This window comes from Dasypus novemcinctus, chromosome 10 (assembly GCF_030445035.2).
Source record: "Dasypus novemcinctus isolate mDasNov1 chromosome 10, mDasNov1.1.hap2, whole genome shotgun sequence".
Lineage (NCBI taxonomy): Eukaryota > Metazoa > Chordata > Mammalia > Cingulata > Dasypodidae > Dasypus > Dasypus novemcinctus.
Window position 1 is genome coordinate 80866397 of NC_080682.1, and position 25428 is coordinate 80891824.

Below are 25428 nucleotides of genomic sequence, written 5' to 3' on the forward strand. Positions count from 1 at the left end.
AATCCCAGAATATATATAAAAGTCTACAACTCAACAAGAGAAAGACAAACAAACCCAATTAAGAAATGGGCAAAGGGCTTGAATAGCATTACTCCAAAGAAGAAATACTAAGGGCCAAAAAGCACATGAAAAATGCTCAACATTATTAGCCATCAGGGAAATGCAAATCAACAATTCAATGAGATACCATTTCACACCCATTAGAATGGCTACTACTTAAAAATTTTTAAATGTTGGAGAGGACATGGAGAAACAGGAACACTCCTATTGTTAGTAGGAATGTAAAAATTGTGCAGCCACTATGCAAAACAGTTTGGCCATTCCTTAGCAAGTTGGAAACAACCCAAGTGGCCATTAATAAATGAATGGATAAACAACTTTTCTTTTTTTTTACAGAGGCTCAGGACAGATTCTGCAGGGAGAGGAGTAGTGCAAAGCCAGGGGCATCTTGTGGGAGAGGGACATTTTTATTTTTAATTTTTACAGGAACACCTGACCGTCACATCTAGTTCTTTGCTTTACTACAATTCCTCCTCCATCTCGTTCACCTACAAGCTCTGGAGGAGACAGCAAATGCTCACATGTCTTTGGGTGTCTGGGTGTGTACAAGTGCTATTTGTGCTATTTGTATTTTTTTGCCATTTGTATTTTATCTTTGGACAATTGTCTTTCAAGTCTTTTGCCCATTTTTTAATCAGGTAGTTTTTTTTTTAGTGTTAAGTTGCAGTATAATTATATATCATGGATATTAAACCCTTATCGGAAATGTGATTGCCAAATATTTTCTCCATTGAATCAGCTGCCTTTTCACCCTTTTGACAAAGTCCTTAGAGGTGCAAAAGTATTTAATTTTGAGGAGGTCCCATTTATCTATTTTTTCTTTTATTTCTCATGCTTTGGGTGTAAGGTTTAAAGAAACTACCACCTACCACAAGATCTTGAAGATGTTTTCTTACATTTCTTCTAGGAGTTTTATGGTTGTCACTTTTATATTTAGTCCTTGATTCATTTCGAGTTAAATTTGTATAAGGTGTGAGATAGGGGTTGTTTTTCTTTCTTTGGATATGGCTAACCAGTTCTCCCAGCACCATTTGTTGAATAGACTGTTCTGGCACTGTTGGGAAGGCTTGACAGTCTTGACAAAAATCACTTGACTGGGGAAGTGGATGTGGCTCAAGTGATTGGGCTTCCCCCTACCATATGGGAGGACCTGGGTTTGATCCCTGGGACCTCCTGGTAAAAAAAAAAAAAAGTGTGCCTGAGCAGCAAGCCAAGTGCCTGCCCAGTGAGCTGAGTGCCCGTGTGAGTGTCTGTGCGGCAAGCCAGTGTCCACACAAGTGAGTCACAGGGCAAGATGTGATGCAACAAAAGAGAGACGAAGAGGAGAGTCAAGGCAAGGTGCAAAAGAAACCAGGAACTGAGGTGGCACAAGTGACAGAGAACTTCTCTCCACATCAGTGGTCCCCAGGATCAAATCCCAGTGAATCCTAGAGGAAAAAATGAGAAGAGAAGACGAAAAGAGAAATAGATACAGAAGATCACACAGAGAATGGACACAGACAGCAAAAACAGCGGGGCGGGGGGCGGGGGAGGAAAGGGGGAGGGGAAAAAAATCACTTGACTGTAAATGTGATGGTCTTTTTCTGAGTTCTCAGTTTGTTTCCATTGATCAATCTGTCTGTCTTCACGCTACTACCATGATGTTTTTACCCACTGTAGCGAAGTAATGATGCTTTAAAGTCAGGAAGTGAGGGTGCTCCAACTTCGTTCTTTTTAGAGATATTTTTTGCTATTTGGGGCCCCTTACCCTTCCAAATAAATTTGATAATTGGCTTTTCCATTTCTGCAAAAAAGGATTTTGGGATTTTTTATTGGGATTGCATTCAATTTGTAAATCAGTTTGGATAGAATTGACATCTATAGCAGTTTGACATAGTTATGAATTCCAAAAATAGATATTGGATTATGTTTGTAAACTGGTCTAAACCTGGGCATGATAAAGTTATGATTAAGGCTTTGATTGGGCCACATCATTAGGGCTTTGAGTCCCCACCTCTTGGTGGGTGGGGACTCGCAGATAAAAGGCATGACATAGGACAGAGTTGAGGGTTTTTGATGTTGGAGTTTTGATGTTGGAGTTTGATCTGAAGTCTTAAGCTGGAACCCAGGAAGTAAGCACACAGAGAAAAGAGAAGCAAGCCCCAGGAAGAGAGGACTTGAGCCAGGAGAAGAACACAGAGGAATAGAGAGGGCTCCTTAGACACAGCAGAAACTCCAGGGAGAGAGACAGAGCCATTCACCTGATAGTCTACAGCTGACATTGTGGAGAGAGGCAAAGTCTAGAGAGGCTTATAGTCTATAGCTGACCTTGTGGAAAAAACAGAGGCACTGAGCCCAGAGGAACCCAGGAGGCCTGAACCCTCACAGACTTCAGTAGTCATCTTGCTCCAACACATGGAAGTAGACTTTGGTGAGGGAAGTAACTTATGCTTATTGCCTAGTAACTGTAAGCTCCTACCCCAAATAAATATGCTTTATAAAAACCAACAGATTTCTGGTATTTTGCATCAGCACCCCTTTGGCTGACTAATACAACATCTTAATATTTAGTCTCCCAATCCTTGAACATAGAACGTCCTTCCATTTATTTAAGTCTTCTTTTAGCAATGTGTTGTAGTTTGCTGAATACTACAGGTCCTTTATGTCCTTGGTTAAGTTTATGCCTAAATATTTGATTCTTTTAGTCATTATAAATGGAATTTTTTTTCTGATTTCTGAATTTTTTTCAGATTGTACATCAGTAATGCTACTGATTTTTGTGTATTAATCTCATATCCTGTCACTTCGCTAAACTTGTTTATTAATTCTAGTCGCTTCTTGTGGGTTTTTCAGGAATTTCTAGATATAGAATCATATCATCAACAAATAGTGAAAGTTTTACTTCTTCATTTCCTATTTGGGTGACTTTTATTTCTTTATTTAGCCTAATTGCTCTAATTAAAACATCCAGCACAATATTACATAACAGTGGTGACAGTGGGCATCCATCTCTTTTACCTGACCTCAGTGGGAAAACTTTCAGTCTTTCACCACTGAGCACAACGTTAGGTGTAGGTTTTTCATATATGACCTTTACCATATTTAGAAAGCTTTCTTCTATTCCTATCTTTTGGGGTATTTTTATCAAGGAAAGGTGCTGTATTTTGTCAAATGCCTTTTCTACATCAATCGAGAGGTTCATGTGATTATTCTTCAATTTACCAATGTGATTTATTACACTAATTGATTTTCTTGAGTTGAACTACCCTTTCATATCAGGAATAAACCCACTTGATCATGGTGTGTAATTCTTTTAATGTGCTTTTGCAAGTATTTTGTTGAGGATTTTTGCATCTATATTCCTTAGAGGTATCAGTGTGTAATTTTTATTTTTGTAGTATCTTTATCTGGTTTTGGTATTAGGGTGATGTTGCCTTCATAAAATGATTTTGGCAGCATTCTTTCCTGCTCAATTTTTTTGGAAGAGCTTGAGCAAGATTAGTATTAGATCATCTTTGCATGATTGGTAGAATTCACTGGGAAGCCATTTGGTCCTGGGCTTTTCATCTATGGGAGGTTTTTGATGACTGTTTCAATCTCTTCACTTGTGATTAGTTTGCTGAGGCTTTCTATTTCTTCTAGGGTCAGTGTAAGTGGTTTGTGAGTTTCTAGGAATTTGTCCATCTCGTCTAACATTGTCTAGCTTTTTGGCATACAGTTATTCATAGTTTCCTCTTATAATCTCTCTTATTTCTGTGGGGTCAGTGGTAATGTTCCCTTCTCATTTCTAATTTTATTTATTTGTGTCTCCTTTTTCTCTTTGTCTGTCTATCTAAGGTTTGTTGATTGTTGATCTTCTCAAAGAACCAACATTTGGTTTTGTTGATTCTCTCTATTATTTTTTTGTTCTCAATTTCATTTATTTCTGCTCTAATCTTTACTATTTCTTTCTTTCAGCTTGGTTTGGGATTAGTTTGCTTTTCTTTTTCTAGTCCCACCAGATGTGCATTTAGATCTTCAGTTTTAGCTCTTCCTTCTTTTTAAATGAAAGCATTGAGGGCTATAAATTTCTTTCTCAGCACTGCCTTTGCGGGGTCCCATGTTTTGATATGTTGTAGTTTCATTTTTATTCATCTCAAGATATTTGCTGAATTCACTTGCAATTTCTTCTTTGACACACATTATTTAAGATTGTCTTGTTTAACCTCCATATATTTATGAATTTTTCCTTTTCCCTGCATAATTGATTTCCAGCTTCATTCTATTCTAATCAGAGAAAGTGTTTTGAATAATTTAAATCTTTTTAAATTTATTGAGTCTTGTCTTGTGACTCAACACATGGTCTATCCTGGAAAAGGATCCATGAGTGCTTGAAAAGAATGTATATCCTGCTGTTTTGGGTACAATGCTCTATAAATGTCTCTTAGGTCTAGTTCATTTATCATATTATTCAAGCTCTCAGTTTTTTAATTTATCTTCTGTCCAGATGTTGTATCCAATACTGAGAGTGGTGTACTGAAGTCTCTCTTATTGTCGAGACATCTATTTCTCCCTTTAGTTTTGCGGTGTGTGCCTCATGTATCTTGGGGCACCCAGGTTAGGAGCATAAATATTTAGTATAGTTATTTCTTCTAACAGTTTTGCATTTAAAATCTATTCTGTCCAATAATAGTATCACTACTCCAGACCTTTTTTGGTTACTATTTGCATGGTGTATCTTTTTCCAACCTTTCACTTTTTAAATGTGTCCTTACAGATGAGGTGAGTCTCTGGTAGACAGCATATAGATGGCTCATATATATATTTAAATCAGTTCTATCAGTCTATGTCTTTTGATTGGGGAGTTCAAACCATTAATGTTCAATGTTATTACTGTAAAGGCATTACTTCATCCATTTGTCCTTTGGCTTTCTATTGTCTTTTCTTGCTATTGTCTGTCTTTTTACCCTTTAATTTATCCTTTTTAATAATCTTCATTTCTATACTCTACTCCAAGTCTCTCACCCTTGCTTTTTCCTTTCAGGCTGCAGCATTCCCTTTAGTATCTCTTGTGATTCTGATCTTTTGATAGCATATTCGATCAGTTTTTGATTATCTGTGAAGACTTTGAACTCACCTCATTTTGGAAGGACAGTTTTGGTGGATACAGAATTCTTGGCTGGCAATTTTTCTCTTTCAGTACCTTAAATACATCATCCCACTTTCTTCTCACTGCCATGGTTTCTGATGAGAGCACTTAGTCTTATCAAGTTTCCCTTGTATGTGACCCTTTGCTTTTCTCTTGCTGCTTTCAGAATCCTCTCTTTATGTCTGATATTTGTCATTCTGAATAGTAGGTATCTTGGGGAAGGTCTATTTGGATTTATTTTCTTTGGGATGTGTTGTCCTTATTGGACATTGATTTTTAAGTCTTTCATAAGGGTTGAGAAGTTTTCAGTCATTAATTCCTCAAATATTCTTTTTATCCCTTTTTAATTCTATTCTCCTTTTGGAATACTGATAATGCATATGTTTGTGCATTTCACATTATCATTCAATTCCCTGAGACCCTGTTCCATTTTTTCCATTCTCTTCTCTTTCTGTTCTCCTGTCTTTCTCAGTTTATTCCCATAAACTCTGTTACTTTTCTTTGAAGGCTTTCAAATTATTCTTCATGCTCACCCAGTATCTTCTTAATATCCTTTATCTCTTTAGTTATATTTTCTTTTTAATTCTTTGAATTGATTTAGGAGATTTGTGTGACTATCATTGATTAATTTTCTTAAATCCTCTATCTCTTCAAGATATTTGCTTTGTTCCTTTGCCTGGGCCATCTCTTCCTGTTTTCTGGTATGGCTTGTAATTTTTTGCTAATGTCTAGGCTTCTGAATATGTAGGTGAATTTACTCTGATGGTCAATTTCTCTCTCGTCTATTGTTTTTCTGTTCACAGCTTTTTTAAAAATTTGGTTCAATTTATTCTAAGTCTTTAAAATTGCCCAGCTTAAGTTATTAAAATTGGGCCAGCGACTCACTAATGAGATGCAGATTTTTTCCCAGGAGTTCAGGTTAAGAGAGTCCTAAAAGCAGTTTTTCTCTGTGCAATTTCCTGACAGGCCAGCAGATGGTGATCATTACACACCTTTCTAAAGAGGTGTTTCTTTCAATCTATGCTTTCCTGGGTTTTGGTCTGGCCAGAGCCTGAGATTCAAAGCAGGCTCTTCTGGCTGAATTCACTCAAGAGAAACCCTATGACTCTTCTTCCCTTTTCCCTTGTAATAGCAGACAGGGCGGAAGACTTCTGTTCCCCTCTCAGTCAGTGGCAGTGAGCCCGGGGTTTTATCCCAGCATAATATCCTCTCATGGGGAAGGGAGCCCTTTCCAGCCACCATGGGGATCTGGTAACTCATGCTTATTGTTTCAGGTTCTTTGTTCCTATCCCTCACCCTCCTGGGAGCTGTGTAGCACTGTCCTTGTCTGCTGACCCCCAAAGTAGTTCTTTCAAATAGCTCTTGGCCCTTTCTCCATTTTTTTTGTGATAGAGTTGAGCCCTGCCTGCCTACTCTGATGCCATTTTTCAGAACTGGTCTTCTTTTTAACATTATTTTTGTGAGAGTTAGCCATGCTGATACAAGCAATAGAGCATTGGTCATATTCATTGCTGTATAGTAATGTTTGGAGTGATGGAAAAGTTTTGGCAATGGATATGACCCTATTTCCAATTAGGGTCTTTCCAGATGGAATTAAGGTAAAAATAAAGATGAAAGTGGTTCCCTATGAAAATTGAAAAGGACCCACAGAGATACAGGAGGGAAGGCCATGTGTAGATGAAGGCAGAGATTAGAGTTATGCTGCTGCAAGGCAAGGAACCCTTGGAGCCATCAGAAGCTAGGTTAGGCCTGGAATTCTCCCCTAGAGACTTCAGAGGGAACATGGTCCTCTTGCACCCTGATTTTGGACTTCTGGACTCGAAACTGCGAGACAATAAGCTTCTATATATTTAAGTCACCAAGTTTCTGGTAATTCATTATGGTAGCCCTGGGAAACTAATAAAGACATATAGCCCATCTCCCAAAATAGTAAAGTGATTCCTGGGATATACTTATATCCATAAGTAAAAATTCAGATAATAAGAATTTATTTCTCACAACCATTTGTCCCTATTTCATAGATGAAGATGGTAAGATCTTGAACTGACTATTCTATAACAATAGACAGGGAAGAGAATGAGAGAACCAAATTCTCCTTCATGCCCCCAGAGAGCAGTAGAGGGAACTCTTGCAAGAGGTTTGGTAGGGAGCACTGAAAGGACAGACTTGATTAGAACCATGCACGGGACTGTGACTTCATCGTTGAAAAAAATGGCCAAACCTGTATCTGTAGCCAGCACTGGGGAGTTGGGTGAAAGCCAAACCAATGCCTACAGATATTTTCTGTATCCCTCATTGTTGATATGAGCCCATATCGTCACCATGATGTTCTCCTTCATGCCGGCAAACAAGGACCTTCTTGAAAGTGACCAAGAGAAGGAGGTCTGCCTGTGTCATGTGACCTTTTCTGACCTCCACCTGAATGGTCTTATGTAGACATCCCCAAAACCATGTAAGTCCTTCAAACAGAGGATGGATTTCTTGACATGCTGAAGGATGGTTGTAGTGTAAAGAAAGGAAACCCTAGCACACATACTTGGGCGGGACTGGTCTATAGGGAACTACATTCCCTACAATGAGAAATAATGAGGTGTAGAGGGATTGATTTTTTTCAAGGTTACAAAGGTAGAAAGAGATGGAGCAAGCATTTGGATATTGGTCCCTTTAACTGCAAGTCCTGTGTCTTTAATCAGTGCACTGCACCACCTCACATGTTATTGCTATAGACCCCTATACTCGTCATTTTTCACATGGCCCTCCAGATCGACTTTCAGCTCATCTCCACCCTGCTCTGTGCTCTGCGAGGCTGGCCTTTGTGGATGGCATCGAACAGCATTTGTCCTCTGGTTCCCTGTTGGGTTTGGCCATTGGGAAGCATAGACAAGAGGTCAGAGGGCAGGAAGAAGTTGGGTGTGACTTTTCAGTCTCCTTTACCATCTTTCGGGAGGCTCCGGATAAGCTGTGTCTCTGGATGAAAGGCCCAGTTCCATTCCCAGGTCTTTTCCATAGAGCACTTTCTCCCTGGTTCTGCTGACCTCTGCTCCCTTTGCCCCTTGAGGCCTGGGGTGGCAATGGTTCTTCTTCCCTGTTGTTAGGCCCTGAGTGCTTTGCCATCTGTTGTGGTTTCCCATAACCCTTATAAGTATCCCTTCTCTAAACTCTCTTTATTTAACCTGTTGGATGGTAAGCCTCTGTTCCCTACTGGGACACTGAAAGACCCAACCCTTAGTCTCCTTACTCCCTAAATTTGGCTAGGTCTGCGGTCGGGCCAGATTTGAAACCAGAGAAAGAAAAGAAAGGGGAGGTTTAGATATTGGCCCAGGACCCAGAATTTGCCCTACTGGGGACAACACTGTAAAAGCCCCAACCCACAGCTTCTCAGCGCTTGCTTTCAGTGCCCATGCCTCACCCTCCTGCTCCCACACTGCTGCGCCCCCACCCAAGCCGAGGGAGCCCCGAGCCATGACTTGGAGTTGGCAGAGTCCCTGCTGTTTCTGCTCAGCATTTGCAAGAGGGGAACAGGAGGATGTCCCAGTTCCACCAGATGAAAGATGATATCTGTGGTTAGAATCCTGAGAAGGTTCTTCCCAGAATTCTTTTTGTATATGATTCCATTGCAGCAGTTTGACATTTCAGATTCATTCAGGGAAGAATGACAGTCAAGAATCAATGAATGTGTGGACTGGCTAGAACCTAATTGGGACATAACATGTTGTTTCTATGTTGAAATGTGTTTCAAATGTGTGACCACCAATTACCAAAAACAATAAAATGCCATCATTTATTAGGTGAAGACAGAATACATAGAACCCACCCCCTGTCATTTACACTGATGCAAAGTGGCATCCTCTGGGTTTCTAAATCTCAGGAAAGCTTCCCTGCCTTTCCTTCTCTCCCTCCCTTCCCAGATGACCTCTCGGAGCAGCCCAGGTGGCTGTAAGTAAATCATTTACAGAATTCACCGCTTTCCCAGTGGCGCGGGCACATTCAATCAAGCCACCAGCCACTGTGCGGATGGTGAGCACAGAGGTCTCTGCCAGCCTCGCCCTGGCCCTCCTCTGACAACCTGATGGCTGCTGGGCTTGCGTGGCCTGGAGGTGAGCTTGCTCGCTTTGCTTGCTTGAAGTTGTCCGACTGAATACTTCAGTGCAGCCCTGCTGGATACCTACAGCATTACCAGTGGCCAGGATTTAGACATTCACACCCTGTGAAGCCAGATGATCCTCTTGACAGAAATGACATCAACCCTGTGCTATGTCTCCTGGGGGAGCCCTTAGATAAGTGACCTGAATGCCCACTTGGCCAGGAAGAGTTATGTACGAGGTGAAAGTGCATTTGCAAAGTCTGAAGGCTCCTTGAGTTCATATTTGAATGGCTGCCTTGTCTTCAGTATGTGCTGTGACCATTTTTGTGTTTGAATGTGTGTTTGTGTCCCCTCTGAAGCAATAATGGATATAAAAAAAATGGGGGTACACTTATTAAATGGTCAGGTTATAAGCAAGTTGAAGGTAATGTGGCATATAGGAAAGAACATGAGCTTTAGACTTAAGACAGACCAAGGTTATAATCTAAGAATTTTGTTTTATTAGCTGTGTGTCCTTGACAAGGTTACTTAGCCTCTCTGAGCAAATTTTCAAAAATGTGAAATAGGAATAATAGCACTTTACTTATCTCATGGAGTTGCAGTAAGGATTAAATGAGGTCAAGCACATAAAACCTCTATTCATTGCCTGGTACAAGAAGGTGCTCAGTAAATAGTAATAAAATGTTCATTTCAAGCATAAAATGAATCTGTGACTGTGGCTGCATTTACTGTGAAGAACAGTAGAGGGCAGACTTTACAAAGTTATTTGTGAAATACTGGCTTTCAAATCAGCTTCCAAAAGGAAAATAAGAATTCCAGAAATGACTAAGAAATTTAAGAAATGCTTTGGCTGAAAGATGCCTCTCTCATTACTTTCAATTTTTTCAGAAATCTGGGTTTTCCTGTTTTGCAAGACTTCCAAAGAAGGACATTGGGCAACGTTTAACTGACAACCTTCATCACTGTGACGTGTATACCCTGTTCCTAGACTATGCTGGAGTGATTTTGACAGGTTTCTCTGACCATCTTTATATTGTCATAGATTTGATGATAAATGGAGGAAATAAAAGATGTTAAACTTTCCTGGCATCTCTTCAGATTACATCACTTCAAAAATAGCACCAAGTCTGTGACTAGAAATATTACGGAAAACAGAAAGTCAACTTGTAGCAGCTTAGAGGCCAGACTAACCTCTTAATGAGTGGAATTGGGGATGGGTGCAAATTCTATTCCACAACAAAGGAATCAGTGGGCACTTGATAAATATTTGTGAAAATCTGAAGGGGTTCTGAAGTGTGAACGTTTGTTTCAGTTTACGCTACCACTCGCAGTTTCTGGGGAAACCAGCCTCACGTGATCTCCACAGCATTAAGTATTAATGCTGCTTGACATTTTCAATAATTTATAAATGAAAAAGTATAACGTCAAGTTGCTATACTTGGAATTTCGTTGATTCCTGAACATCAATATTTCCCCCTCTTGACTTAAACGTTTTACTTCTTCTTTTTGAATTGTCTGATCATATCTTTGGCTCATTTTTCCATGAGTCTTGACGGTTGCTTTATTTGTTCTGGAATGGATTCTCTGCAAATCATTGATATTATCCTTTGCAAAGCACAATGGATACATGTTTGTCAGCCTAGTTGTCCCATGATAACGTATAACACATGGTTAGCACTCAAAAATGTTTGTTAAACTGCATTATTTTAAATTATTTTATATTTAAAACAAAGCTTTTCAAGTATAAAGGAAATACATACTAATATTTTAAAATATTGAATCTGTAGGCAAAGTAAAGGGCAACCACTGAAGTTTTGCTGGATACTTTTTGGTTATTTTAATACCTGAATACTCTTCTATCAAGTTGATATATGATCATTGCCCATTTTCTAACTCTGTTTTAGTTTGTTTTCAATCATTCCCTATGATAAATAATGTTGTTAGAGAGAAAGAAATACCAAAATGTAAGTATTTACAGTTCTATTTTCTATTCATCCCCTAAAATCATGTGTTTCCCCTCCCCGCCCCTGCCCCCAACTTTCTAAGAAAAACAGATCCAGAGGAAGGCGTTTTGCTGGGATAGGCTGGGGGAGAATAGAGATGTTAAGAATGGCTAAAGGTGTGAGGAGTTGTTTAATTTAAGGTAGTTGGAATTGCCCAAAGGGAACAAAAATTAGAGAAGTAGATTACAGGAGCAAGAAGAAGATGAGAGAAGTTGAAGTTGGAAAGAGAGAGATGATTAAAGAGAATTTTAGGAAGTTCTGATGTATAAACCAGTGCTATACATGCTGGTTAATGAACTCTTTGTTACCTGTCTACAATAAACTAAGTGCAAAAATTGAAAGCAATCATTTAGAAACTTTTCTAGGAATTTGGCATTGTGCAACGTCCAAGTTTATGATCAGTGGACTTGTCTTGTTGAGCAGGGTATGAGGGGAAGTTACATGCTCACCTTTGCAATTGAACCACATTCAATACATGATATTTTAAGGTTAGCTTATCCACTGAAATCCATAAGCTTCTAAAAAATCTGGAAATATAAGAATATAAAAATAGTTATTTTTCATAATCATTTTTAATTTTTAATCAAGTCTCTTTTAGTGGGTTGATGTGTTCTCCAAAATGATATGTTTATTTCCTAACCCCTGGTATCTTTAAAGTTGACCTTATATGAAAATAGGGTCTTCACAGATGTAATGATGTTGAAATAAGGTTATACTGAATTGGCAGGGTAGAGGTGCGGGAGCTCAGTCCAATCACTGGTGTCCTGACAAAAAGAGGGAAAATTTGAACACAGAGGCACACAGAGGGCAGATGGTCATGACTACAGAGGCAGAAATTGAAGTGATGCAGCTGCAAGCCAAGGAACTCTGGCACCCTTCAGAAGCTAGGAAGAAGCAAGGAAGGATTCTTTTCTAGACTCTTTAGAGCAGAAATTCTTAACAAGGGGTCGGTGAGCTTGAAACTCAAAAAACATTCTTGTGGGAACGTGTTGGTGCAGGTATGAGATGTTTATTAAATAAGATACAGTGTAGTGTGGACTTAGTAAGGCATCCATGGTTTTCACCAGACTGGCAAAGGGGTCTGTGGAACAAAAAAGATTAAGAACCCCTGCTTTAGAGGGAGTGTGGCCCTGCCAATTCCTGGATTCAGACTTCTGGGCCCAGAACAGTGAGAGAATAAATCCTGGCTGTTTTAAGCCACCAGGCCCAGTGTTTGGTAATTTGCTGTGGGAGCCCTGGGAAATGAATGCATTTGTTTAAAAATTTATAGATTTATATTATTAGTTAAATTAGGGAATAAAATTTGTACTACTTATTATTAAGGTTGTTTCACTGTGGGCAAAACAAGCTTCACTGGACTGTTTGATTAAGAACAGATACAAATTTTCTGTAGATGGTAGACGATGATGGAAGTGTTTCTGAAGAAATGAAGACCAAAAGCTTGGAAATATGATACTTCATATATTGAGTTTTACTTGGAAATATGATACTTTATATATTGAGTTCAGATTTGTAGCCTTAATTGATGAAGTCCTTATATGCAGTTTACATTTTGTAAACATGTTTCACTTGTAAACATGTGCTGGCTAATTAAGAAATAAAACTATCAAAATAAGTAGTACTTACAGACAAACCTAAAAGAAATACATTCAAAACAAAAATTATTTGAAAGAAAGCATATTTAACTTAAAATGTAATTATTAAAAAGCAGTTGTTCATTATTTCACATATAAACATTAGTACTTCACAGGCTTCTAATAAATCACCACTTTGGTGGCCAAGACTAAAAAAACACATACAACCGTTGCCAAGACTTCATCAAAGATGTTTGCTTGGAAATGTTGGATGAATCTGTAGCAAAGAATACAGTTCAAGTAATACCTTCAAATATAGCTCAATATATTCAGAAACAGGTTAATGGTTTGGAAAACCAATGCATAGACTACACGAAGCTAGCAAAGTATATGTTTTTGTTTGCCACAGGCTGCCAATACAATATACCAGAAGGGGGTTGGCTTTATAATTATTAGGATAATTTATTAGGGTAAAAGCTTTACAGTTCTAAGGCTGAGAAAATGTCCAAATCACGGCATCAGCAGAGATGCTGTATCACTGAATTGCAACTGAGGTGATTAGATGCTTGATGGTGTCACGTAAAGACGCCTTCTCTCAGAGCTCAGCTGTGGGCCATCAAGCATGTGGCAGGGCACGATGGCAGCCTGCTCGTCTCTCCCCTCTCCTCCAGGCCTGTCTCTTTCAGCTTCAAGCTGCACTGTGGGCCTAGCCTCTTGGGGCCTCGTTGTTTCAGCTTTGGCTGCTCCACTGATTCCAGCCTCTGGCCTCTCTCTCAGTCTCCTGGGGTGTCTGTCTTTCTGCAGCTATAGGCAATCCTGGAGTTCTCTCTCCACGGCAGGGTAAATGGCAGCTCTCTTTGTGTGTCTCTGAATGTTTCTCTCATTTATAAAAGACTCCAGCAAGAGCGCTGAGACCCACCCTGGGTCACACCTCACTGAATTATGCCACTCAAAGGTCCCCAGCTGAATTCAATACAATCAAAGGGTGCCTCAAGCACAGAAATGGGGTTGCTCCAAGTACATGATCTTTTCTGGGATTTACAAAAGCTTCAAACTGTTACACTATTTCATTCAAACTTGGTGAATACACAGATATTGCTAACATGGTCAATTATTTTTAGTTTATATACAATTTGAACATGATGGTGATTTGAAGTAGTAATTCTTTTTTCAGCTTTCAACAAACCCAACATTTCCTGAACTGAATAAAATTATGAAAGCTCCCATTGCTAACAAATGTGATTGAGAATTTAAGTGTTATGTAGGAGTATATTCCTTGCAATGGCAGAAAAACATCCTGGCATAGTTTCAGAGTAGAGAGCTTGAGCCTGAAGCTTTGTTCCTTCATTTGAGAAAGTTCTCCTATTTAAAGAAAGTCACCTCAACTAAATGTTCTGCTTAGTGATGGAGTAAAAATGCACAATTATTTAATCTCAGATTATTATATGATAATATGGAAGCTAATCATAAAAGACTGCTGCATGCAGAAGCAAAATGATTTTTGAGGAGAAAAATTCTGTCAAGAATATTTGAACTACTTAAATAACTCGGATAAATCATTTTGGTCTCAACTTCTTAAAGATGTGAATTGGATAACTGGATTTAATTATTTGTCTCATATTTTTGATAATTTAATAATCAAAATACTTCCATGCAAGGTGGGCATGCAACATATTTTTCAATGGCAGATAATATCTAAGGGCAACAACAGAAATCAGAAGCTTAAAACAGTCTCTACAAATTGTTAGAATATGATCTGTAATAGAACACCAATTATTAATGAAGTGATGATACTGTTACGGTACCTCTGTGAAAAGTTATCACTGAATCTTGCCAAATTTGAAAATAAGTTGTAAATTTTACTTCTTATCAAATAAAGACCCCATGCAAAGGCAACTGATGGTTTTAAAATACATTCTTTCACCAACCATAATTCAAATTTAACCACAACTTTATGGGATATTTTGTTAGAACTGGTTACTTACTATTGAAAGATCAATGATGAATTTTTTAAACATAGCATTGCTTATTTCATTTTATATAAAAGATAAAAATGAATATCATGTGCTTCATGAAATTGCTTTAAATTTCTTCTCCTAACTTGTCATCTCATCTCTGGGAGAATAATATCTCTACCATGAGTGCTTTAAAACAAAATGAGGGAATGGAGGTGGCTCAAACCATTGGGTGCCTCCCTCCCACATGGGAGATCCTGGGTTTGGTTCCCAGTGCCTCCAAAAAAAGAAATCAAAAAGCACAAGCATACAACAGACAGATACAGCAAGCACAAAAACAACAAGGGGGGGGGAGATAAATAAATAAAATAAATCTTTAAAATAAGAAAAAAATGTCTTCATGTGGTCATAGAGTGTTATCTGAATAGGTGAATACCCACACAACAACCAACAAAATATTAAATTCCCATCCTGGTAATCCTGCTACATTCTCTAATAGAGTGTCAAGAATCACTAGACTACTTAGGCAGTGCCCCCTAAAAGAAAACAGACAAATATGCCAAGCTCTCAATATTAATGTTTGTAATTATGAACCTTATTCTTATAAAATTGAAACTTAGCTTAATAATATCTTTTGCCTAACAGTTACCTTATGAAAACTTCCTTGTTACTTAAATGTGGACTTTTTTAAGCCAAAGTCAGCAAATATACTCACTACCTTTCTCTCAATGTGGGACATGACTCCAGGGGATGAGCCTTCCTGGCACAGAAAGATTATTATTAAGCACCAACTAGTGATGCATTTGGAAAAAGATCTTGGCCAAAAGGGGATATATTAAAACAAAGGAGTTTTCATGGCTAAGAGATTTCAAGGTGAGTCAGAAGGTCATTTTGGAGGTTATATTTATATACATCTCAGGCAGATCTCATTAGCTGCCACAGTAAACAAAACTTCAAATAGGGATGCTCCTGAAGGCTCTGGAGACATCTGGACACTATAGGAAGGGCACACAACCCCATGAAATCAGCACCCTGTTGGTGAGGCTTACCTTGGAATATGTGATAACCTATTTCCCCACTGTAACAGAGTTAAGCTCATTTTTAATTTCCCTAAACATGATTATTCTACCCTTTTATTTGAACCTATAATTAACACTACAGCCATTAAATAAATGTAAATCTTTGGTCTATTCATACACCAGTTGAGACCTGAATCTCAGCAAAATTGCAGCCAATACCTACTCTCCAGTTCATCAGACTTACCCAGGACAACTAAAATAATGATGATGATGGACAATCCCCATCCCAAAAAGCAAAAAGTGGAGTGGGTGTAGCTCAGTGGTCGAGCATGTGCTTCACATATATGAAGTCCCAGGTTCAATCCCTGGTACTTCCTAAGAAAAAATTAAAAAAAAAAAAGAAAAAAGCAAAGAATATCTACAATTGCAAACAAAACAGTTCCTTCCATTTGCCCCATAAGATCTAAGCACCCTCTCTATCTGAACCAGAGCAGCCATTATCATCCTAAAACCCTCAAGACTGAGGAATAACAAACATAAGGAGGAAATGCAACCATGGACTAACATAGACATATTATTGTAGTAACAGAAGAACTTGTAGCATTGATAGCAAGATAATGGCTACCAGAGGTTCTGAGGGGAGGGGGAAGGAAGAATAGGTGACGCATAGGGCAATTTTAGGGCACTGGAATTGTTCTGCATGATATTGCAATGATAGATACAGGCCGTCATACATTTTGTCAAAACCTATAAAATTGTATGGTGCAAAATGTAAACCATAATGTAAACTATAGACCATGGTTAGTAGCAATGCATCAATATTTGTTCATCAATTATAACAAATGTACCACACTGATGAAAGACATTATTAATAGGGGAAATGTGAGAGGGGAAGTAGGTGGGGTAAATGGGACTCTCTTATATGTTCAATGTAACTTTTCTATGATCTAAAACTTCTTTTAAAATAAAGTTAAAACCTTCTTTGTGATCTATTAATTTTAATTTAAAAAGTATTTTAAAAAAAGTTTAAAAAAGCCAAAACAAAATGTAGAAACATTTTAGATATACATTATCCCCTGTGAGTAGTGATGTCAGCAATCTAACCTACATTAAATAATTTAGCAAGGAAGAAGTAAGCTCACATTTTATATTAACAATTTCAAATATTTATACTGTTATATTGTTCATTCAAAGTTTAAGTATAGGAGTTCAATATGGGTAATTGCTATTTTACTCACTAAATTTTTGTTTAGTTGCAATTACAGAATGACAGAAGTTACAAGGGTAATAATGATTTTCTTTGTTAACCACATGTATACATAATTTCCCTTCATGGTGTACTGGAGGTTTAAAAATCCTTGGCCTTGACCCCCAGAAGCTTTAAAAGAACCAGAGAAACCACTTACAGAACTTGATGGGGGTTTTCATTGAGAACCTGTTAATCAAGGCCTTTGGGAAGCAGAGTTTTGTTTTATAAAAGTAGAAGCAGATCCAGATTTGATGTTTTAACACTTGGGCTGCATTTAGTATTATCTCCTCAGAAAACATCGTAGAAGCACAATCTTAGTGTACTAACTGATTTCAAAACTGGAAATAATAGGTTTCACAGAATTTACTAAAAATGTTAGAAGCAAGAGCTACAGCTCTGAAAAATGATGACTGAGCCCTGGGCTGGAAGTGGAAGCAACTCAAGTCTTAATTGTCTCGCCTGACCTAAAACCAGCAAACACAGATAAACAGACCTGTCTCTTGACCCTGCTTCTTCCATAGGCCACCATCCAGTTCTCCTTTTTTTTTTTTTTTTTAACTTTACAGCCAAATGTCTCAAATTTCTGAAAAATAGTATCCTACACCTACTAAGCACAAGAGTACAAGAAGCAGGCTGAAAGGTGGATGTTTCGATGGATTTGATCATTTGTGAGACTGTACAACAGAACGTTTAAAATTTGAACCTCTGTAAAATCCCTGACATAAGATATCAGAGAAAATGTAAGTCCCACCTGCCTCCAGGAAGGTGAGAGGAAGCAATGGGACCATGTTGGAGTCGCACCTGGGAGCAGTTAGGAAACCCTTGAATGGTCTGATTTTGGTTAGCGTTCCATAATGGGACTGCTTAGAACATCCTCATCAACTCCACCAACAGACACCAGACACCAAATACCAAGTCCCTGAGCAGTCTAGTAAAGTAAAGACCACACCTGCCCTGCCCCCTTGCACTCACAGCTGATGAGCATTTATACTAGAAATTCTTACCTGGCGGATTTTGGAGGCCCATCCGACACGGTCATATGATTACAGGTACCACCTGTTGGGGAGAGAAGGCTCATAATTAATCCATGATTGTTGGACAGGTGAAAAAACGGGGCACTGTTGTGGGAGGGAACTGATTACAGTCTTTCTGCCTCACCCATCTGTCTGCACTAAAACATACATGCCTTGACATATGGCCACTAGCTGAGAGAAGGGAGAGGATTACAAGACAAAAATGATGAATGGACAACACAGCTTTCATTTGTGGGCAGTGCAAGGGGGTTTGAGATGGGTCTTATCTTAAATGTTTGGTTTTTTTTTAGTTCATGAAGAGAAGGGTCTTTTACCTTTGGTGCCAGGTCTGCCATTGAGGCATTTTGGGGCTCAAGCCAAGCATTCTTCTTCTGCATTCTCCCAAATAGAAATTTAAAAATTTTCTACCCATGTGCCTGATAGTAATGTGTGAATATTAATTGATGTTTGGTGACTGGGGATTTACAGAAGAAATGTCAGGTATTAGTATGGACTGTTATTACCATATTGTTATAATTTCAGTTTCAGTACCTACTTGGTATAAAGGCAACTGCCGTTTAGTGAGTCGTTGTTGTGTGTTAGGCACCATTTTAAGTGTAATACATATGTTGACATTTAAACAACAACAAAATCCTACAAGAACAGGAATTATTATCATCCTTCCTCTACAGCGGAAGAAACTGATGCAGCAAGTGACTAGAGTCATTCAAGGTCACATGGTAATAACTCAGCTAATAGCTGGGGTTTAAATTCAGCTTGTCTGACTCCAGACTGTGTGTTCTTCCCATTGGCATTAATAAGGGTAAAATAGAAAGGACAGAGGACAAGGAGCAGATTCTAATTCTACTGCCAGCCCCATGTCTTGTCTAAAGTCACACAAGCCTGTGACTGTCAGTTTTTGCATTTATAAAACAGGGATAATACAGGCATTCCTCAGATACATTGCGTGTTTCACTTCAAACCACTACAATAAAGTGAATATGGCAAGTAAGCAAATATCACCGAAAAGCCACTCACACGAATTTTTTTGGTTTCCTAGTGCATATAAAAGTTATGTTTACACTATAGTCTATTAAGTGTGCAATAGCCTTATGTCTAAAAAATGTTCATGTTTTAAGTAAAATGTAACACAAAGCGAGCGCATGCTGTTGGAAAAATGGCTCTGATAGACTTGCTGAAAGCAGGGTTACTGCTAACCTTCAATTTGTAAAAAATGCAACATCTGTGAAGCGCGACACCTGCCTTCCTTACCTCACTTGGTTGGTGAAGATAAAAAGACGGAGGTCCTTGCAGAGGTAAGGGCTGCCAGGACTTGGTGGCGGCATGCACAGAGCAGCCGCAGAAGGCTGCCGCTGGGCGCACGACCCAGCGCCTTAGAGGATGGAGCTTCGTGCTTTCCATGCTTTCTGCTTCTGGCGCAGCATTTGATGCTGTGGTTGGGTAGTTCGAGGACATTAGCATAGATGAAGTTCTAAGTACAGAGAAATTTCATGGACTAGCAGGAATTGGAACACATGGAAGAGAATAACTTACCTACATACCATTTTTAAGGAATATATTCTGTGGTAGAAAGTATATTGAAAAAGAGCTGCTGGAGCGGATTTAACACGGCGGCCTTCCCAACAGCATCACGGCAACATAAAGATCGAGTGGCTGGTGATGTAATTTGAGCCCAAGCACAGTGCCTGATAGGGAATTTTAAAATGATTGCATTTTAATTTGAGATAATTGTAGATCAACAGGCATTTGTAAGAAATAATATAGAGAGATACCATGCATACTTCCCCCACTTTTCCCCAATGGTAATATTTGGCAAAACTGTAGTACACTGTCACAAGTGGGATATTAACACTGATAGATTCAAGACACAAAACAGCTCCATCACCACAGGGATCATTGTCCTTTCATAGCCACACCCTCATCCCTTCTGCCCCCATGCCCTCTTGGTAACCACTAATCTGTTCTCCATTTCTATAATTTTGTCATTTCAAGAATGTTACATAAATGGAATCATTCAACATATGACCTTTTGAGGCTATCTTTTGGACTTAGGTGTTACGTGTGTCAATAGTTTATTGCTGAGTAGTATTCTGTAGTATGGATTCACTACAGTTTGTTTAACCATTTGCCCATAGAAAGACTTTAATTTGTATATACAGTTTTTGGCTCTTACAAATGTTAAAGACATTTGTGTGCATGCTATTTATGAACACAAGTTTTTTTTCTCTGTGATAAGTGCTCACAAGTACAATTACTATGGTCAATAGCAGTTGGATGCTTAATTTTTAAAGAAACTGTCAAACTGTTTTCCAGAACAGCTGTTCTATTTTTTGTTCCCAACAGCAATGTATGATTGATCTAATTTCTCTGCAACCTCACCAGCATTTGGTGTTGTCTCTATTTTTCACTTTAGTCATTCTGATAGGTGCCTAGAAATATCTGTTTTGATCTTAATTAGCACTTCCCTAATGGTTAATGATGGTGAACATATTTTCATGTGCTTATTTGCCATCTGTATTTCCTCTGGTGAAATGTCTCTTTATGTTTTTTGCCCATTTTCTAGGAGGTTCCAGAGAATTGGTGTAGGTGATATGGTATGCATGTTCAAAGGCTAATTTGATTCATTTGCACTTTACTTAGGTCACTTAAACAGTGTCCTAAATAAAGAGCTTACCAGGTTCATTTCAACCTTGTGTATCCATGATTCTGTGAGTAGCCCTCTGCTTTCATCCTCCCCAAAGAGGAATAAGGCAGGGGAAAAGGGATGGGCTTTGGAGTTAACCTTATGCATTTAGCCTCATCTCATTGATCTATTTTGTCCTCATTTTAAAATGAAGATAAAGATTCACCTTTCATAGGGTAGCTATAGGATTAAACAGGTTAATGTGTGTGAATAGTACTCTGTAAACCACAAAGTACTTTGCAACTGTTGGTAATTATTATTAGGCTATAAGGACTCCAACTCATTCATTTTTGGGATACCTTACCCACAGAGTTTTCAGCTTCTGTGGTGTGAAGGGTGGAGATTACAGAGGCACTGAAGACCCAGAGCCCAGTTATACCCAGGGAGAAAGGGGATTGTGATTTAGTACTGATTTGCAATTAGCAGTTGAAAGTAAGATTAATTGTGTAGGCCTTTGTTCCACTTACTTTTTTTTTCTTATTCTTTTTTATACATACATTTTTAAAGATACATAGGTCACACAAAATGTTACATTAAAAAATATAAGGGGGAAGCAGACTTGGCTCAATGGATAGGGCATCCGTCTACCACATGGGAAGTTCGCGGTTCAAACCCTGGGCCTCCTTGACCCGTGTGGAGCTGGCCCATGCGCAGTACTGATGTGCGCAAGGAGTACTGTGCCATGCAGGGTGTCCCCCATGTAGGGGAACCCCACGCGCAAGGAGTGCGCCCCGTAAGGAGAGACGCCCAGCGTGAAAGGAAGTGCAGCCTGCCCAAGAATGGCGCTGCGCGCACGGAGAGCTGACACAACAAGATGACGCAACAAAAAGAAACACAGATCCCCAGTGCTGCTGATAAGGATAGAAGCGGTCACAGAAGAACACACAGCAAATGGACACAGAGAGCCGACAACCGGGGGGGGGGGAGGTAGGAAGGAGAGAGAAATAAATAGAAAAATAAATAAATCTTAAAAAAAAATAAGAGGTTCCCATATACCCCACTCCCCACCCCCACCCCCGACATTGACAACTTCTTTCTTTATTGTGGTACCTTCACTGCATTTGATGAGTACAATTTGGAGCACTGCTACACAGCATGGATTATAGTTTACGTTGTAGTTTACTCTCCCCCAGTCCATTCAGTGGGTTATGGCAGGATATATAATGTCCTGCATTTGTCCCTGCAATATCATTGAGGACCTACTTTTGATACCTCCCTGGCTTTACAAACTTTACATTCTGTAAAGGGGAAACAATTGACCTTTCTCTTGTTGAGGTGTGTTTAAACAATTGCCTTCTAAAGTAGGAGTTAGTGTTTGAAAGAAAGCTGATTTTGCAGTGAGACTAACTCAGGCTATGCTACTTTAGCAGTGCTAGTGATTCTTGTACGCTGGGACCCAAAAGAGAAATTCAATTCAATTAATTCAGTTCAACTTGGTTAAATAAACTGAGGTTTGCTATTTGCTGGACTTTGTGCCAGGAGCAAAGTGTACAAAGATAATTATGACACAGCCTCTGCCTCCTGGAATTCATAATTCCACAAGGGTAACAGACATCCACCCGAAGTTACAGTGTGAGCTAGGCTAGAGAAAATGCTAGACTGGGAAAAAAAGACAATGCTCTTCCTCATCGGGTTAGTTCTCACTTCAGGGATAAGGATGATTGGGAGGATATAAGAACAATGAGAAATAAGGCTGTCTTTTTGCTGTTTCATAGAATTACATTCCTAGGGGAGGGTGACTACAAGCAGGAATTCCTATTTTAGCACATCTGTGAAAGTTTTTTCTCAATATGTCCCCACTTTTTAAAATGACATTTTGTTCCTTAGAATTGAGACACTGGCCTGGTTTAAGACATTCATTTTTGGCGGCAGACTTGGCCCAGTGGTTAGGGCGTCCGTCTACCACATGGGGGGTCCATGGTTCAAACCCCGGGCCTCCTTGACCCGTGTGCAGCTGGCCCATGTGCAGTGCTGATGTGTGTAAGGAGTGCCCTGCCACGCAGGGGTGTCCCCGCATAGGGGAGCCCCACACGCAAGGAGTGCACCCCGTAAGGAGAGCTGCCCAGCACGAAAGAAAGAGCAGCCTGCCCAGGAATGACGCTGCACACATGGAGAGCTCACACAACAAGATGACGCAACCAAAAGAAACACAGAGTCCCGTGCTGCTGACAACAGAAGTGAACAAAGAAGACACAGCAAATAGACACAGGGAACAGACAACCAGGGTGGGGGTGGGGGAAGGGGAGAGAAATAAATAAAAGAATAAATCTTTAAAAAAAAAAGACATTCATTTTTAACAGCTTCATAAATGAGAGATCTATGAGTTTTGATTTGCTCATGGTTTTCTTGTTTAAAAAGCAGAAGAAAGCAAGGAGAGAAATTACTGTTCAAGATTTATTTCTGTCAAGAAAAACTGTTGAAACATTTTGAAATGAAAAAAAAAAAACATGCTGAGTGTCCTGTCTAGTGGATCCTTTGGTTATCTCTGCCTTTTATTGTATTTGGGCCAATTTACAAATCTTTAAATTATAGAAAACGGATAATAATGCAAGTGATTCTTAACCTATAAAATGCAAATAAATTTTATCTGGTAGAATTTCATTGAGTACTGCTCTGTAGATAGAGCAGTTTTGCATCTATTTATAAATTTATTCCAACATTCCTTATTGCCTATACACATGTGGTTCTTCGATTTCTTTTCCAAACCAGTTGTAGTAACTTCTTGGTTCGCTCATTAATTAATTAGTTAAGTAAAATATTTGATATGTGCTCATTTTAGAGTTGTATGGGAGTCATGACTTTTTTTATTAGAGCAGTTGTAGGTTTACAGCAAAATCAGGCAGAAAGTAGAATTCAAATATATGCCCCAGCCCCCAGTTTTCTCTTTTATTAACACTTTTACATTAATGCGGTATCTTTGTTACAATTAACAAAACAATATTATTATAATCATACTATTAACTATAGTCCATAGTTTACACTACTTTACATAGCTACATTTGTGTTGTTTATTTCTATCAGTTTTTAAATCTGGTAACATATATACAACCTAAAACGTCCCATTTTATCCACTTTTAGATATACAATTCAGTGATGTTAATTATATTTACAGTGTGGTGCCACCTTCACCACAATCTATTACCAAACTTTTCCATCACCCCAAATAGAAATTCCATACCAATTAAGCATTAATTCTCCATTCCCTACCTACTTTCTGGCCCCTGATAAACTTGTTTTTAGTTTCTAACACTGTATATTTGCTTATCTAATTATTTCAAATAAGTGAGATCATACAATATTTGTCCTTTTTGTGTCTGGCTTATTTCATTCAACATGGGGTCTTTGAGGTTCATCCATGTGGTATGAACCTTTCAAAGCTGAATAATATTCCCTTGTGTATACATTCCATATTTTGCTTATCCAATTCATCTGCCAATGATCACTTGAATTGCTTCCACCTTTTGGAAATTGTGAATAATACTTGTATGAACATTGGCGTGCAAATATTTGTTTGAGTCCCTACTTTCAATTCCTTTGGGTATATGCCTAACAGTGGGATTGCCAGGTAGTATGGCAAATCTATGCTTGACTTTCTGAGGAACTGCCAGACTGTCATCCACAGTGGCTGCACCATTTTACATTCCCACCAACAATGAAAGAATGTTCCTATTTCTCCACATGCTCTCCAATACTTGTTATTTTCCATTTTCTTAATAGCACCCATTCTGATAAGTGTGAAATGGTATCTCATTGTAGTTTTGATCTGCATTTCCCTAATTGCTAATGGTATTGAACATCTTTTCACGTGCTTTTTGACCATTTGTATATATTCTTTGGAGAAATATCTATTCAAGTCTTTTTCTCATTTTTAAATTGGGTTGTCTTTTTGCTGTTTTTTGACTTGTAGTACTTCTTTATATATTCTGGATATTAAATCGTTATCAGGTATGTGGCTTTCAAATATTTTCTCATATTTTGTAGGCTGTCATTTTACTTTCTTGATAAAAAGTCCTCTGATGTACACAAGTTTTTCATTTTGATGAAGTTCCATTTATCTTTTTTCTTTTGTTGCTCATATTTCTGGTATAAAGTCTAAGAAATCATTACCTAATACAAGGTCCTAAAGATGTTTTCCTGTGTTTTCTTCTAGGGGAAGTAATTATTTTATTTTTTTAGAAACATTATCCTTGAATATTTCTCAGCTAAGATAGAACTTGGTGGTGTTGCGGAAGGATAAGAAGGGAAGGAAACCAAAATGTTTTGAATACCTATTAAACACCAAGCCCTTTATTGCAATATTTTGTTTCATACACATAATAGGCTGCCTTCGTGTTGTTTGCTTTTTTAAAAAATAAAAGAACATGAGCATATATTGTGTTTTTTTAAATGTAATAAGAACTATATTGGTATGATGGATTCTAGTCCATTTAAAAAATTCTTTATACATTTCTACTTTAAAATATAATTTATTTTTAATTATATATTCAAGGGACCATCTAGTATAGTTTCTTATCCAAACCCCATTGCTAGCTCACAAGCTCAAAGTGAGACATTGGTTAAGTCACCAGTGGGAACATGTCACAGACATCTCAACCTCAAACAAAGAGATTTTAAGGCAGGGACTGCTGATGTGTGTCTCCTAGATGAAGGACCCAACAAT

General features: G+C 38.5%; 1 long non-coding RNA gene across 2 annotated transcripts in view; it reads left to right on the forward strand.

Annotated features, from left to right (window-relative positions):
- The window catches only part of LOC139439863 (uncharacterized), a 158225-nt gene that overhangs the window by 17933 nt on the left and 114864 nt on the right, over positions 1–25428 (forward strand). The window contains exon 3 of one of the 2 annotated variants that reach the window (XR_011649938.1): positions 10140–10306. The exons of the other annotated variant lie outside the window; for it this stretch is intronic. This is a non-coding gene — a long non-coding RNA (uncharacterized lncRNA). Of the gene's footprint in view, positions 1–10139; positions 10307–25428 lie in introns of those variants that run through there. 2 annotated transcript variants of the gene reach the window in all.